The sequence below is a fragment of the Suricata suricatta genome, chromosome 14 (assembly GCF_006229205.1).
Source record: "Suricata suricatta isolate VVHF042 chromosome 14, meerkat_22Aug2017_6uvM2_HiC, whole genome shotgun sequence".
Classification (NCBI taxonomy): Eukaryota; Metazoa; Chordata; class Mammalia; order Carnivora; family Herpestidae; genus Suricata; species Suricata suricatta.
This window is the reverse complement of record NC_043713.1, coordinates 24,911,643-24,925,690: the sequence shown is the minus strand read 5'-3', so window position 1 is coordinate 24,925,690 and position 14,048 is coordinate 24,911,643. Positions and strand designations below refer to the sequence as shown.

Genomic DNA, 14,048 nt, shown 5'->3' with positions numbered 1-14,048 from the left:
AGTCCCATCTCTGAGGTCACCTACAGCTGCAGTGGACCATTATTACAAATACAATAGTTTTCCATATTTTTAAAAGCTTTTAAAAACTTTTATTTTTCTGAGACAGAGAGTGAACAGGGGAGAGGGATTGGGGGAGAGAAGGAGAGAGAGAGAGAGAGAGAGAGAGAGAGAGAGAGAGAGAGAGAGAGAGAGAGAAAGAGAAAGAGAGAGAGAGAAAGAGAGAGAGAGAGAGACAGAGAATCTGAAGTGGGCTCTACAAAGACAGCAGAGATCCTAATATGAGGCTCGAACCCACAAACTGAACCGTGAAATTGTGACCTGAACCGAAGTCAGATGCTTAACTGACTGAGCCACCCAAGCACCCTTTTTCTAGACGATATTACAGCAAAGGTTATATTATTTCCACCTATAAATACTTAAGTATATTGCTCCCAAGAAATACTTTCTCTCTCTTTTTTTTTAAATGTTTTTTTTAAATTTATTTTTGAGAGACAGAGAAGACAGCATGAGCAGGGGAAGATCAGAGAGAGAGAGACACACACACAGAATCCAAAGCAGGCTCCAGGTTCTGAGCTGCAGTACAGAGTGCTATGCGGGGCTCAAACTCACGAACTGTGAGGTCATGACCTGAGCCGAAGTCAGACGCTTAACCAACTCAGCCACCCAGGTGCCCCAATACTTTCTTTTTCAACATAACCACAATACCAGTATCAGGCCTCACAAAATTTACAATAATTCCCTAATATCCTCTAACATGCACTCTGTACATATTTGGGAAATCTTTTTAAGGGACTGACTTGGCAGGGAAGCAGGTGTCCCTTTGCCTCTCCTCCCATGTCTCTGCTATTATGGGACAGTCAGGTGATTGGAGCCCAAGTCACCACTTGGCGACCGTGAGCCAACTCTAAGATGCACTTTGAGAAGCCACGCAGTCTGGAAGACGGAGTGGAAAAAGGAGCAGAGCCGGGGCTCTGATAGACATGGAGCTACTTCTCCAACATGAGGCTGCTGATTCTTGGAAGTTTCTTGTTCCTCCATCTTGCTTTTTCCTTTTAAAAAATGAATAGAATTCAATAGTCTCTCCTGATTTGTGTCCCTCTGAAAACAAACCATGGACTGAAGAGGGAGGGGAAGGGAGGGGAAGGGGTGATGGTCATGGTGCGGAGGCACTTGTGGGGAGAAGCACTGGATGTTATATGGAAACCAATTTGAAAATAAACTATTAAAAACATAAAAAATAAATAAAAAATGAATAGACATTACTTTTTGAGCAGTTTTGGGCTTACAGAAGAATCAGGCAGGAAGTACAATTTCCCCTGTTAGTAACATCTTGCATTAGTGGGGCACATTTGTTACCATTGATGAGCTAATATCGCTGTATTATTATTATTAACTCAAAGTCACTGTTTACATTAGCGCTCACTCTTGATGGTGGACATTCTATAGGTTTTGACATATATATAAGACTTGTGTCCACCATTACAGCATCATACAGAGAAGTTTCACTGCCCTAAAAGCTCCCCCCAGCCCTTTCTAGGGATGGGTGGATGCTTAAAATCCATTGACTTTTTATTGTTTTGCTCTAGTTTTGCCTTTTCCAGAATGTCATATAGCTGGAATCATCTGGCCTTATCTGATTGGCCTTTTTCACTTGACAATATATATTTAAGGTTTCTTTGATCTTTCTTGATAGCTCATTTCTTTTAGGTGCTGAATGATCATCTATCGCCTGAAGGTACCACAGTTTATTTATCCCGTCATCTACTGAAGGACATCTTGGTGGCTTCCAAGTTTTCCCAATTATGAATAAAGCTGCTATAAAACATCCACGTGCAGGTTTTTGTGTGGACATAAGTCTTCAGTTCCTTTGGGTTAATACCAAGGATCATGATTGCTGGATCACATGGGAAGGGTTTGTTTAGTTCTGTAAGAATCCGCCAACCTGTCTTCCAAAGTGGCTGTACCAACTTTTTTTTTTAATGTGGGAGAAAATCCCTGTCATTTTTGAAGCCACTGTAATTTGGGTCTCTGTTATTTGCAGCTGAATGCAATTCCTTACTGATCTAGTAGGCAGGTCTCTACTGAGTGCAGATTACCTGGACAGAAAGCCTCTACCAACACACATCGTGTCATTCAGCCAAAAAGCCAGTAGTAACTGCTCCTCTAGCCATGAGTTATTTTCCACTGACATTTCTCCCTCTTTTTCATGAGAAGGTCAGGAGAGACTGCCAAGTGCATAACAAATCCATGGCTCTCTCCTATTCTAGCTCTCTCCATTAGCATTAGCAACACAGAAAAGATTCCAGTTTGTCTTGGCTTGTTATTTCTGTCTTGTTAAGGAGTTTTCCAGTGTTTCCTTCTTCTGATGTGTGCTTAGAAACCATTTGCTTAATAATCCATTCCACGTGTCTTTTGGCATTTCTCTGTTCCTTCACAATGTCACCAAGATTAAGGATAGTGGTTAAGAGTTGAGTCTACAAATCTCTTTGTAGTTGGAATCCTCAAATACTGACGTGAGCAAATACTCCTCACTATGATTATCCAGTAATCAAAATCATTTTAGCAACTTGATTTGGCTTCATGCTGTGCAGTAGTTGTGTTCTGGAGGAGCTATATATACATCACATTGTTATAAATTAATTCCCGTTTTAAGTGAATGGGGAAAACTCATCACAGAAGAGGATAATTCAGTGAATCTTTCTAGAAAGCAAATTATTCCACTATATGAATAATCCCCCTCCAATTTAGTTCCCTGTGAATATGAGATGTTCATATATTGAGGGGTTTTTTTTACACATGGAGATTATAGCTGAACATTTGGTTATATTCAATTCCTTTTTTCTCTTTCACATTTATTTTCATTATTGTCTGCATTGTCGTTTGTTGGCATCACCAGGAAAGGCACTAAATTTTAGGAAGCTATGAAGAGAACTCCATTACTAGAGGTTGTTTTGTCCATCCAGAAGCAGATCTTGTTTGGTGTTGAGGAATCCTATAGCCTCCTGCAACGCCCACCTTCAGTGGTATATAATAATGGCTTGCTTATATGGCCTTGGGAAAATCATCAATTATAGAACCTCTCTGGGTCTCGGTTTCTTCATCTGTAATGTGGGAATGATAGAGCTAGAGTAGGAACCAAATGACATAACTAACATAGATTGCTGTGATGGTTAATTTCACGTGTCAGCTCCACTTGCTAAGGGACCTCAGAGAGCTTCCAGGTGTGCCTGTGAGGGTGTTCCCAGAAAAGAATAGCATTTGATTTGGTAAACTGAGTAAAATGATCCTCAGCAGTGTGGGAGATTATGATCCAATCTGCTAAGGGCTTGACTAGAATAATAAGGCAGAGGAAAGGAGAATTCTGTCTCTGCTTGAGCTTGGACATCTCCTTCCTCCTGCCCTTGGACATCAGTGTTCCTGCTTCTCAGCCCTTCAGCCTGGACTGAATTATAGCCCTGGGTTTCCAGGGTCTCCAGCTTGTAGAGGACAGATCCTGGGACTTCTCAGTCTCCATAATTGTGTGAGTCAATTCTTATAATAAATCTCTTTGTTTCTCTCCCTCTGGATGTGTGTGTTTATCATACATATAGTACATATGTGTGTTTCTCTGGAGAGCCCTAATACAAGATATGAGTGCTGACCACACTATGTTCAGTCACTGTCAGCTATTACATGCGCTGTTAGTAGAAGCGTTATTGAGTGGTGGGATTGAATAGGCCCTCCCCTTCAGAGATAACTGTGACTGCCTCACACCCATGAGGATGGCCCGTATAAAGAGAGAAAAGACCCAGCAAATTAAAACAAATTTTTTAGTGTTTATTTTTGAGAGAGAGAGATAGAGAGAGCACGTGAGAGTTGGGGGTGGGCAGGGAGAGTGAGGGACAGAGGATCTGAAGTGGGCTGTCCCGGGGCTCAGACTCACAAACCATGAGATCATGACCTGAGCCAAAGTCAGATGCTTAACCGACTGAGCCATACAGGTGTATATATATATGTCCCCAAACAGCAAATGTTTTTTAATAAATGTCGGCAAGAATGTGGAGAAGTTGGAATCTCTATGCACTGTTGGTGGGAAAGTAAAATGGTGCAGCGGCCATAAAAAAATGGTATGGCGGGTCCCCAAAAAACTAAAAATAGAATTACCATATGATCCAGCAATCCCACTTTGGGGTATATGCCCCGAAGAACTGAAAGCAAGAACTCAAAGAGATTATTTGTACACCCGTGCTCACCACAGCGCTATTCTCAAGAGCCAAAAGGTGGAAGCAATCCAACTGTCCATCACTGTATAGTGGATAAGCAAAATGTCATATATACACAAATGGAATATTAGTCAGCTTTAAAAAGGAAGAAAACTCTGCCTAGGTTGCAACATGAATGAGTTTTGAGGACATTATGCCAAGTGGAATAAGCCAGTCATAGAAAGGCAAATACTGCATGTTTTCACATATCTGAGTCCTCTAGCGCAGCTAAAGTCATGGAGGCAGAAGGCAAAATGATGATTACCAGAGTCTGGGGAGGAAGGAATGAGGAGTTCTTATTTAATGGGTATAGAGTTCCCATTTGGCAAAATGAAGAGTTCTGAGGTTGGATACTGGGCACACAACAATGTGAATGTACTTAGTGCCACTGAATTTTACATATAAAAATAGTTAAGATGGTACATTTTATGTTGCATGTATCTTACCATCATTGTTAAAAAATTTAAAAAATGGGACGCCTGGGTGGCTCAGTGGGTTGAGCGTCTGACTTCAGCCCAGTCCATGATCTCGCGGTTCGTGGGTTCAAATCCCGTGGCTGGCTCTGGGCAGAGAGCTCAGAGCCTGGAACCTGCTTCGGATTCTCGTTCTCCCTCTCTCTGCCCCTCCCCTGCTCACTCTCTGCCTCTCTCTCTCAAAAGTAAATAAACATTAAAACAATTTTTCAAATTTAAAAAATGGAAAAAAAAAACCCCTATAATTCCATAATGGAGGGGTTTTCTATAGCTAGGAAATGGGATATATCAGGTGGAGGAGAAGGCAGGGAATGGGGAAGCGAACCATGAGGACAAGCTGGAATGTTCTTCCGGGGGAAATGAACCCCTCTCATCGCTGATGGATGGACGCTCAAGGCCTGCTTGCATTTCACAAGTCTCCTTGAAGCTAATTCCACGGCCCAGTGGCTTCACGAAGCACAGCATACGTTAAGACCTGCATCTGGATAACTATAGCTTCCAGAGCGAGGCTCTGCCCAAGAGGCTGGGATGCAAAGATTACGACTCAACTGAGAGCAGAGGAAGAGTTCACTAGTGCTGGCTTAGTAATTAAATTACAAGGTGATTATTAGTCTGCTCAGGCAAAAAATATTACATCTCGGTATTTTAAGTAGTCTAAAACTAAAACTCCTCCCAGGAAAAAAAAACTAAATTAATGCCATTTTCTACCAATTACAGATGCCCTCCAGTGACTATAAGGTTGCCATGACAACATGCCCGCTGAAAGGGTATGTTTGATAAGGCTTGAAATAAAATATTACAGAAAGGGAACATTTCGCATCTTATCTCTGTGTTAGACCAAAATTGTTTTTCCAGGATGGGTGACAGGCCCACTGTCCCCAGCCAGTCTGCCCCTCTTTCTTCTGTGGCCCGTTTGAAGTTCCAGACTGGCCAGCCCTGCGGGGAGAAGGGCATCCCCAACATCTCCCCACACAGCTCCCTTCCCCTGAGATGGCCTACAATTCAATGTCAGCCAAATGGCGTCTTCCCGTGTTTTTCTGAAAACTCCTCTGCTACCTCCTCCAGGCAGGCTTCCCTGATGAGCTGGCAGTCCAGTGATCTCAAGTCCAGATTCAATTCCATGGCTTAGCTCTGTCCATTTTAGATTTTACAGAAGTTCTTTTAAAAGTTCAACAGATTCCTTATTTTGGCTTAAGATGGAACAAAATAGATCCAAGGAAGTCTTATACTCTTTATTCAAATATCAAACTTGATCAAAATCAGTCAACTCGTGGGAAGGTGGTCATGGCCAATAATGCTGCGAACCACACTAATAACCATAGATGCATTCCAGAAAAGTTGCTGGCAAAGCACAGTTTGTCAATGAGATCTGATGTTGGATGCACCAGATGAGGTCTATTTAAAGAAACTATCGTTACTCCTTTTGTATGAGGGATAATCATCTCATAAAATGTCTTTTGTGTAAACTCCTATTTTCATGTATTAAGTATATTTGAGAATTTAAAAAGCTGTCTCAAATCCTTTCTGGAAAGAGTGGAGTATAAACAAATTTGATAATCAATTTTGTCAAAACAGAAAAACAGGTGGGGCGGGCGCATTGTCTCCACATGCGTCAGGCAGGAACAGAATGTCTGCTCCTAGGGCATCCAGAAAACTCCTTATTTCCTGGCTCTGCTGACAGTGAAGGGAGGCCTACTGGGATGGTGGCTCAAGCCAGAATGAAACCCAGGGTCTGGGGCACCCTCCACTCAAAACCAAAATCTCATATAAGACTCCTGGGTGGCTCAGTCAGTTTAGCGTCCGACTTCTCAACTCATGATCTCGCAGCGCATGAGTTCCAGCTCCGAGTCGGGTTCTGTGCTGACAGCTCAGAGCCTGGAGCCTTTTTCTGATTCTGTGTCTCCCTCTTTCTCATCCCTCACCTGCCCTCTCTCTCAAAAATAAACATAAAAAAAAATCTAACTGCATTCCTGAGGGTCATAAAATAAAGTCCAAATTGATCAGATTTTCATCCCATGTCCCACACCACTTATCCCAGTATAACGACAAAAACACCAGTGATAAGCAAAAAATAAAACTATACTTCATGGGCCCTTACGATGTGCACAGTGCTCCGTTTATATGATCTCACTTAATCCTCATAATAAGGTACCAAGGTAGGCACTATGGTTACCCCATTTTGTAAAATTTTTAAAAATGTTTACTTATAGAAGTGCCTGGGTGGCTCAGTCAGTTAAGCGTCTGACTTTGGCTCAGATCATGATCTCACGGTTCATGGGTTTGAGCCCCACATCAGGCTCTGTGCTGACAGCTCAGAGCCTGGAGCCTGCTTCCAATTCTGTGTCCCCCTCTCTCTCTGCCCATCCCCCACTGCTCTGCTCTGTTTCTCTCTGTCTCACTAATAAATAAAAACATTTAAAAAAGTGGAAAAAATGTTTACTTATATTTGAGAGAGAGAGGGAGAGAGAGACAGAGCACAGTGGGGGAGGGACAGAGAAAAAGGGAAATGCAGAATCCGAAGCAGGTTCCAGGCTCTGAGCTGTCTGAGCTGTCAGCACAGAGCCTGATAGGGCTCGAACTCACGAACCATGAGATCATGACCTGAGCCAAAGTCAGACGCTTAACCGACTGAGCCACCGAAGTACCCTTATTTCCCCATTTTGTAGAGGACACGGAAGCTCAGAACACTGGAGCTGTCCAAGGCTGTTACCTGGCTATCAAACGTGGCAGCAAGATACAAACTCTGGTCTGTCTGCCTCCTGCGTCCAGGCTCAGACCAGCTCCACAACACTCACTCCTGGACCTGCTCCATCCTCCTTCTCTTTGCTCACTTCCACCCTCCGCTTGTTCATTCCCATTTAGGAGCCCCGTGCAGTCTGCCCTTCCCACACCCTTCTCGTGCAAATCAGACTCAGGTCCCAAAGCTAGGAAACCTCCCCCGACATTCTGGCTGTGAAGACAGCCCTTTCCATGAACAGTAATCAGTGCACTTGTATCTCATACCTGGTGTGTCTCGGGTTATACGACCATTTCTGTTTAAAATGTGTCTTTCCCTCTTAACTAAACTGTGGGATCCTGTGAGCCTAGTTTAATGCACATGATCGTGTGGACTTGCCATCCATGATATCTAACTTAAAGCAAATACGTTATAGGCACTTAATAAACACTCCAGTAGAAAAAAAAAGGCCATTTAAGTTATTTTTCAAGTGGTGTCTATAAAGACTTTTTAATAAAATGGAAAATGTGTGTTTTAAATTTTATTAAGTGGCTAAAGCTGGATGTGAAAATGCATAAGCAATGCTGTCTCAACTATTATAATTTTACATAGCAAAACAACTGTTTAAAGTACAAAATATAAAAACTACTGGGGTAATAAATAAGTCAATGAAGGAATTTGGATTTAACTGACTGCATCTTCATTATTTCCCACAATCATTTTATCACTAACAAATAGGGAAATGTGACAAACATTTAAAATCCAAGATGTGGTATGTGTCCCAAAATGAGCCACTGTGGTGCCAGAAGACAATATTGTGAAATTTATTGATATTCACTTTTATACTAAATATGGGCAAAAAAATATATAATCTTCCCTAAGAGCAAAAAGGCTTTTGAATCATTAATTCTTAAAAAATTTTATTACTGAAAAATACCTATTTCATCTTTATGGGGAAGTATGTGGGGGGATGGGTGAAATAGGCTAAGGGATTAAGAGTATGCTTATCATGATGGGCACTGAGCAATGTATGCATTTGTTGAATCACTATATTGTACACCTGAAACTAATATAACACTGCATGTTAACTGTACTGGAATTAAAATTAAACGCTTAAGGGGCACCTGGGTGGCTCAGTCAGTTAAGTATCTGACTCTTGGTTTTGGCTCAGGTCATGATCTTGAGGTTTGTGGACTCGAGCTCTGTATCGGGCTCCATCTCCATGCTGACAGTGCAAAGCCTGCTTGGGATTTGGGATTCTCTCTCTCTCTCTCTCTCTCTCTCTCTCTCTCTCTAAATAAACAAATACTTCAAATGTACTTTAAGTTATTTATTTAGATTTAAAGAGTCTGTTTTAGTAAATATCATAGCTAGTTAGCTAGATAACTGAGAAACATGTATTATAGATGAAAAAATATCTTTTGACTGAGGAGGTATATGAACAAAGATCATTCTTCAATGGTGTAGGATCATTTGGGGCACCAGATGTATACAAATAAATACACACAGCCCTGAAATCTCAGTTTAAAAGAAAAATGCACCTCCTTATAAATGCAGCAGTGAGGATGGATTGATGTTTCCTACAACTGGGGTAGAGGTCCTCGCTGCCTTAGAGGAGGTGGGTCCAGATGTTCCAGATGAAGGGGGGTAGCTAATCTCCGTGGCTCTGAGGTCCACGGCCCTGCCTGGACCACCACCTACCTGCTGACTGTATGCCCCACCCCCACCCCTGCAAGTTACATCACCCATCCTCCGTTCCTTCTACTGTAAAAGTCGCCATGTCAAAGAAATGGTTTCTTGTTGCCTGGCAAATAGTAATTACTCAATTAATACATTGGCTATTGTTTTTTGTAAAGGGGGAGTTAAGGACGGTGGAAGGTTAAGGGCCAAACTATTCTGCAGACATTTTAGAATAAGATTTAGGAGGCAGGAATTATAAACTCGTCGAAGAAGGTGACATCTAGGATAGAAAAGGGAAGGGCCATGTTGGGAGGGGGAATTCCCAGAGACAGGGATCATGTTGGCCGTAACTCAGATCCTCACTCTCAGACTGTTCTAGATGTGGGTCTTTAGATTAGGAAGATGAGCAATCCACTCAATCCAGCACAAATGAAAGGGAATTACTAGAAGGACACAGAGACATCAGGAATCTGACAGAGGTATAGTAGACTGTGAATCAGAAAACTAGGAACTGAGGTGATGTTAGACATCTCTCTCTTCCCCATTCCACCAACCCCCCCTTTCTCATTTTACACCTGGCCCACCTACCAAGGCTATAAGTGGGACAAGAAGGGGGCACCCAGTGAGCAAAGGTCTCTCAGCCTCTTCCTGCAAACTCTTGCAAGAGGGAATCCGATTGGCTCAGTTCATTCCCTGCAGCCTGGGGCACTTAAATCCAGGCCTAGGCAATGGCCTGCAGTCCCTTGGATCAAGTGAATACCTTGGATCCTAGAAGCCTGGCTGCCCCTGACAGGGTGAGAATGGCATGGTTTTTCCGGAGTGTAGCCTGACAATGAAACTTATTTCTTGCAGAGATGCAGGGGTTTATCTTTGCCTAGGTCTTCGTCATGCACAAAGCCATCATGTGGATCAGGAACTCAAACCTATGAGGTCTGACCTTGAACTCTGAGGGGCTTGGGGAATGCCTGATTACTCTTGGGCTTTATGTACTGTCCTTGAATCTTGTAAAACAAGATCTACTTGTCTTATTCTTCCTCATGGGGTTCAGGGCTTTGGTTAATGGACACTACGAACCTCTCCTGTTCTACTGGAATTAAACAGCTCAAAATTCATCCTTTTTTACTTTACAGCTACTTTTACAAGTTGGACTGCAAACTTCTTGAAGGTATTGCTTCAGGTCTGGAAATAACCTTCGAGATGGTAGAGTCCAGCCTTCCCATGTTACAGGTGTGGCAAGTAGGCCTGGAGAAGAGAAACATCACACAGCAGGATAGGGCCACACACACACTTAGTTCCCCATGCTCCTCACAATGCCTTCTATGTGGCAGGTCCCAATAAGTACCCCTCAATTTAGTTCTTATTTACCATTTTGCCTTTTACGGGCTCAGTCGTTCCCTATTGATACCTTTCCTCCACCACCAACTCAAGCCCTGGAGGATCACTTTCCATCTGCCTTTCAGATGTTGGTCTTTGGGGTGCAGTGGAAGCAGAGATGAGGCGTGGGTGAAATATAACCTGGTTCTATCAAGCCATTATCTCTCCAGGCCAACACCACAGTAACAGAGCACAGACACTAGGCTGGTAACTTCCTTTCTTCTGCAGGGCCCGTGGCCGTCACCCTGACACATGAGGAACCTAGTCTAGTTTCCACCTGAAGACATATCTTCTGCAGCATCTCCAAGGCCCATGCTACACAACAGAGATTGAGGCCACTGGTGCCCTCCTCCCTGTCAGGCCCCCTTTCCTCCCAGAAGCCCTCTCTCACCACGCCAGCCTACTAGGAAATCTTGCTCACTTCAGATCACCCTGATGCAGGATAGCACTTTGTCATTTTCCCTGATATCATGGGGGTGCCAGCCTGGTCTCCTCAGCTCCTGAAGGCAGGTAACCTCTCACCCCCACCCTGCACTATGGTGGGCACCCACTAGGTCTTCCAGTAAATGTATTGACTGGTAGAGGAAAGGCTGGTAGGCAAGCAGAAGGAGAAAGAATGAGAAGAAAGGAGATTGGTTTTTTTTTTTGCTAGTATCTGAAGCAAATGTGAATTAGGAAAAGCAACTGCTTAAAGCAGAGAGAATCCTTCCGATTTTTAACATCTAGGCTATGTGGTGGTGAGAAGTCAAACAAAGGCACCTTCTTGGCAACTCAGATCTGCTGGCATGAAACCCATTCCAGTGCCCCTTCATGAATTCTGCACCCAGCAGCTACTCTGACCTAAGCCTGCAGGTTGGGCATGAGATCAACTCCAGAGCAGAGAAGGTAGGACCACATAAGCCCTAGGCTTCCCATTCTGGGAAACTTCTGTCTGAGGGTCCCACAGAGCCTTCCTCTCAGAGACCCCCATTCTCTCCTGGACTCCATCATCCCGAGGCCCTTTCCGAGAGCTCTCGATAAGAAGACACACACATAGGTGCTGGAGGAGCAAATAGAAGCCTATCTTATCCTACGTTAAGGAATGCTAATCTGACTGCAGGTAAAGCAGAGATCCAGGCTCAGTTGGCTTAGGGAACAGGGGACAAGTGCTGATAGGCAGGGGAGAAGCGACGCGGGAGCCCAGCACCCTACCCACAGAAGGCACTTAGGGTGGGGTGCCATACTACAGGGGGTCTTTGGGCAGCAGGGTGGGGAGGTGAGGGTGAGGAGAGCAGAGCCAGTGGGGGGTGAGGACTAGAACAGCAGGGCAGCAGAAGGTTCCTTGAAGACAAATGTATTTCATGCATGAAGATGAGTCACCCCCCCATCCCCCCACCCCCAGGAATCTTTCCTGCAGCACCAGATCTGCTGGCCTGACTCCACAGAAAGAAAAATTCAGGGATCCTTCTCCTGGCCCAGAAAGCACCTGGGACAAGGAAGGGAATCAGCTGTCACAGAGCCCTTGCTAAGTGGCAGTGTCAACTCAAACTCATAATCACCATTGGTTCTCAAAAGGCCAAGAATGGTTGTTGAATAAACAATCCTAAGACTCCATTCGGAGGTCAGGTAAGCTGTCCAAGGTCACAGATCCAGGAAGTGCCAGGCTTGCTATGCAAACCCAGGGGCCAAGTTGACTCTTGAGTCTGTGTTGTCCCCACTGGCCCTCCGGAGCCAGGCCCCCCACCCGCCCAGCATACGGAGGTGTGCACTCACCACGGATGTTTTGCATTCTGCACATTTCTCAGCCTCTCCTCACCTCTGGGGATGGATCTCACCCAGTTCTCCCCTCTGGGGGTGTGATTTAAGGCAAAGGCAAAACCAAGACCCAGACCATTCCATTCTTGTTTCTTTGTCAGTGGCATGCATATCGCACAAAACAGCATTGACAACCTAAGGTAGGTAAATGGGAATTTGCTGAGTGGGTAGATTCCTGTACTGTTCTATATTTTGTAAACCTAGGAAATCATCCCGAATTTGCAGCATAAAAATAATACACTGCTTGAACCAATGAGGCATACATGCTAAGAGGACAAACCAGGGGGAAGGGTCGGGTGTGCCTAAACATGTTTCTTTGGTGGCGGGGGTGGAGGAGTTTGGTGCCCAGACAACTTGCTTCTATAACCCCTCTGCTTCTAACCAAGCTGACTGTGGACCTGCTGTCTTCTCCTAGGAGGGAGGGAAGGACACGCCCCCATACCCTTTGGTACATGAATCACATGAGATGCTCTTCAGGGGGTCACTGCAGATGTGCTTTCTTTCCATAGCTTCACTCATGCTGAACCTCAAACCTGGAAGATGTGCTCTCCACTCAAAATGAAATCTCACTCATCCTTTCCAAGCCTACTTCAAGTCTCACCTTCAGTGAGAAGCCATCCCAGGCTCCTTCTGCCCTCTAGACTTACCCCCCATTCCTCAATCTGCCCTCTCTGCCTTACCAAACTGCTGGGATCTTCAGAATTTGCTTTTATTTTCTTTCATCTGGGACCTCTGTACCCTTATAGCATTTCTCAGATGTCTACCCTTTCCTTTGCCTTTGTTTAAAATCTCCAGGAAGCCCTCTCCGACCCCCCCATCCTGCTCCTGCTTAGGGTTCCCTAGCATTTTATGCTTATCCCTATGTTAAGTGTTGTTTTACTCCCTGTCGTTTCACTAACTGTGGTCCTTACACTAGACTTTGAGCTCCTTAATGGGCAGGGACTAAGGGTCTTACTAGTGTTGGCATTCCCAGACATGTCCCATCTGTAGAAAATGCTCACCAAATGCTATATGAATTAATAAATGGATTTCCACTGCATTATACTGCCTCACAGTTCCTCAGATGAAGTTTATAAGCTCCTTGCCCAGAGGAGTGTACAGCATCCTGTATTTCTCATGAAGACCTCTCTGTCCCAACCTCCGTGCCTGGCACCTGGTAGGTACTTAGAAAAACACTGGTGATTTGGTTAAGTGATTACTGAATTATCCACTGCACTGAATTCTCCCAGCCACCAGGTTCCCCGTCACAACCCTTAGCATGGCCAATGGAAAATTAATCGGTTGCAAAGTGCATATCTAATTACAACAACCCGCCTCTGCCACAGAGATGTTCAAATGTTAATTATAACATATGCATCTCAATAACAGACGTTAGCATTTAATGCAGCATTAATAACGCCGCTTGCACCTCCCAGTGCATACACAAAGCTTCCTTTTATCTGCCATTAGGACAGACTTTGCACTTTTAGTACGGAAGTCCTCTTCCTCGAAGCGTTTCTGCCCCTGAAACGAAATGTTTCACTGCAAGCCTGAATCGCGCGTAAGCCCCCAGTTCCCGCAACACAGAGATCCCCACTCAGGGCCGCTCCAACGTCGTTGGGAGGGAGCGCTGGCCGGGGGGTTTCGGCGAAACCAGCTGGACTGTCTCCGCTGTCTCGGCGGCATCCCCGGGGTCCCGGCGGCGCCCGGCTCTCCAGGGCCCGCCATCCCGGGAAAGAAAGGCGAACTACATTACCCAGCAGGCCTCCCGCCGCCCTCTTTCCTTTCAAG

The 14,048-nt window shown here is 44.5% G+C and overlaps 1 long non-coding RNA gene across 1 annotated transcript in view; it reads right to left on the bottom strand.

Moving 5' to 3' along the window:
* The window catches only part of LOC115277852, a 30,314-nt gene that overhangs the window by 7,280 nt on the left and 8,986 nt on the right, over positions 1-14,048 (bottom strand). The window lies entirely within an intron of this gene.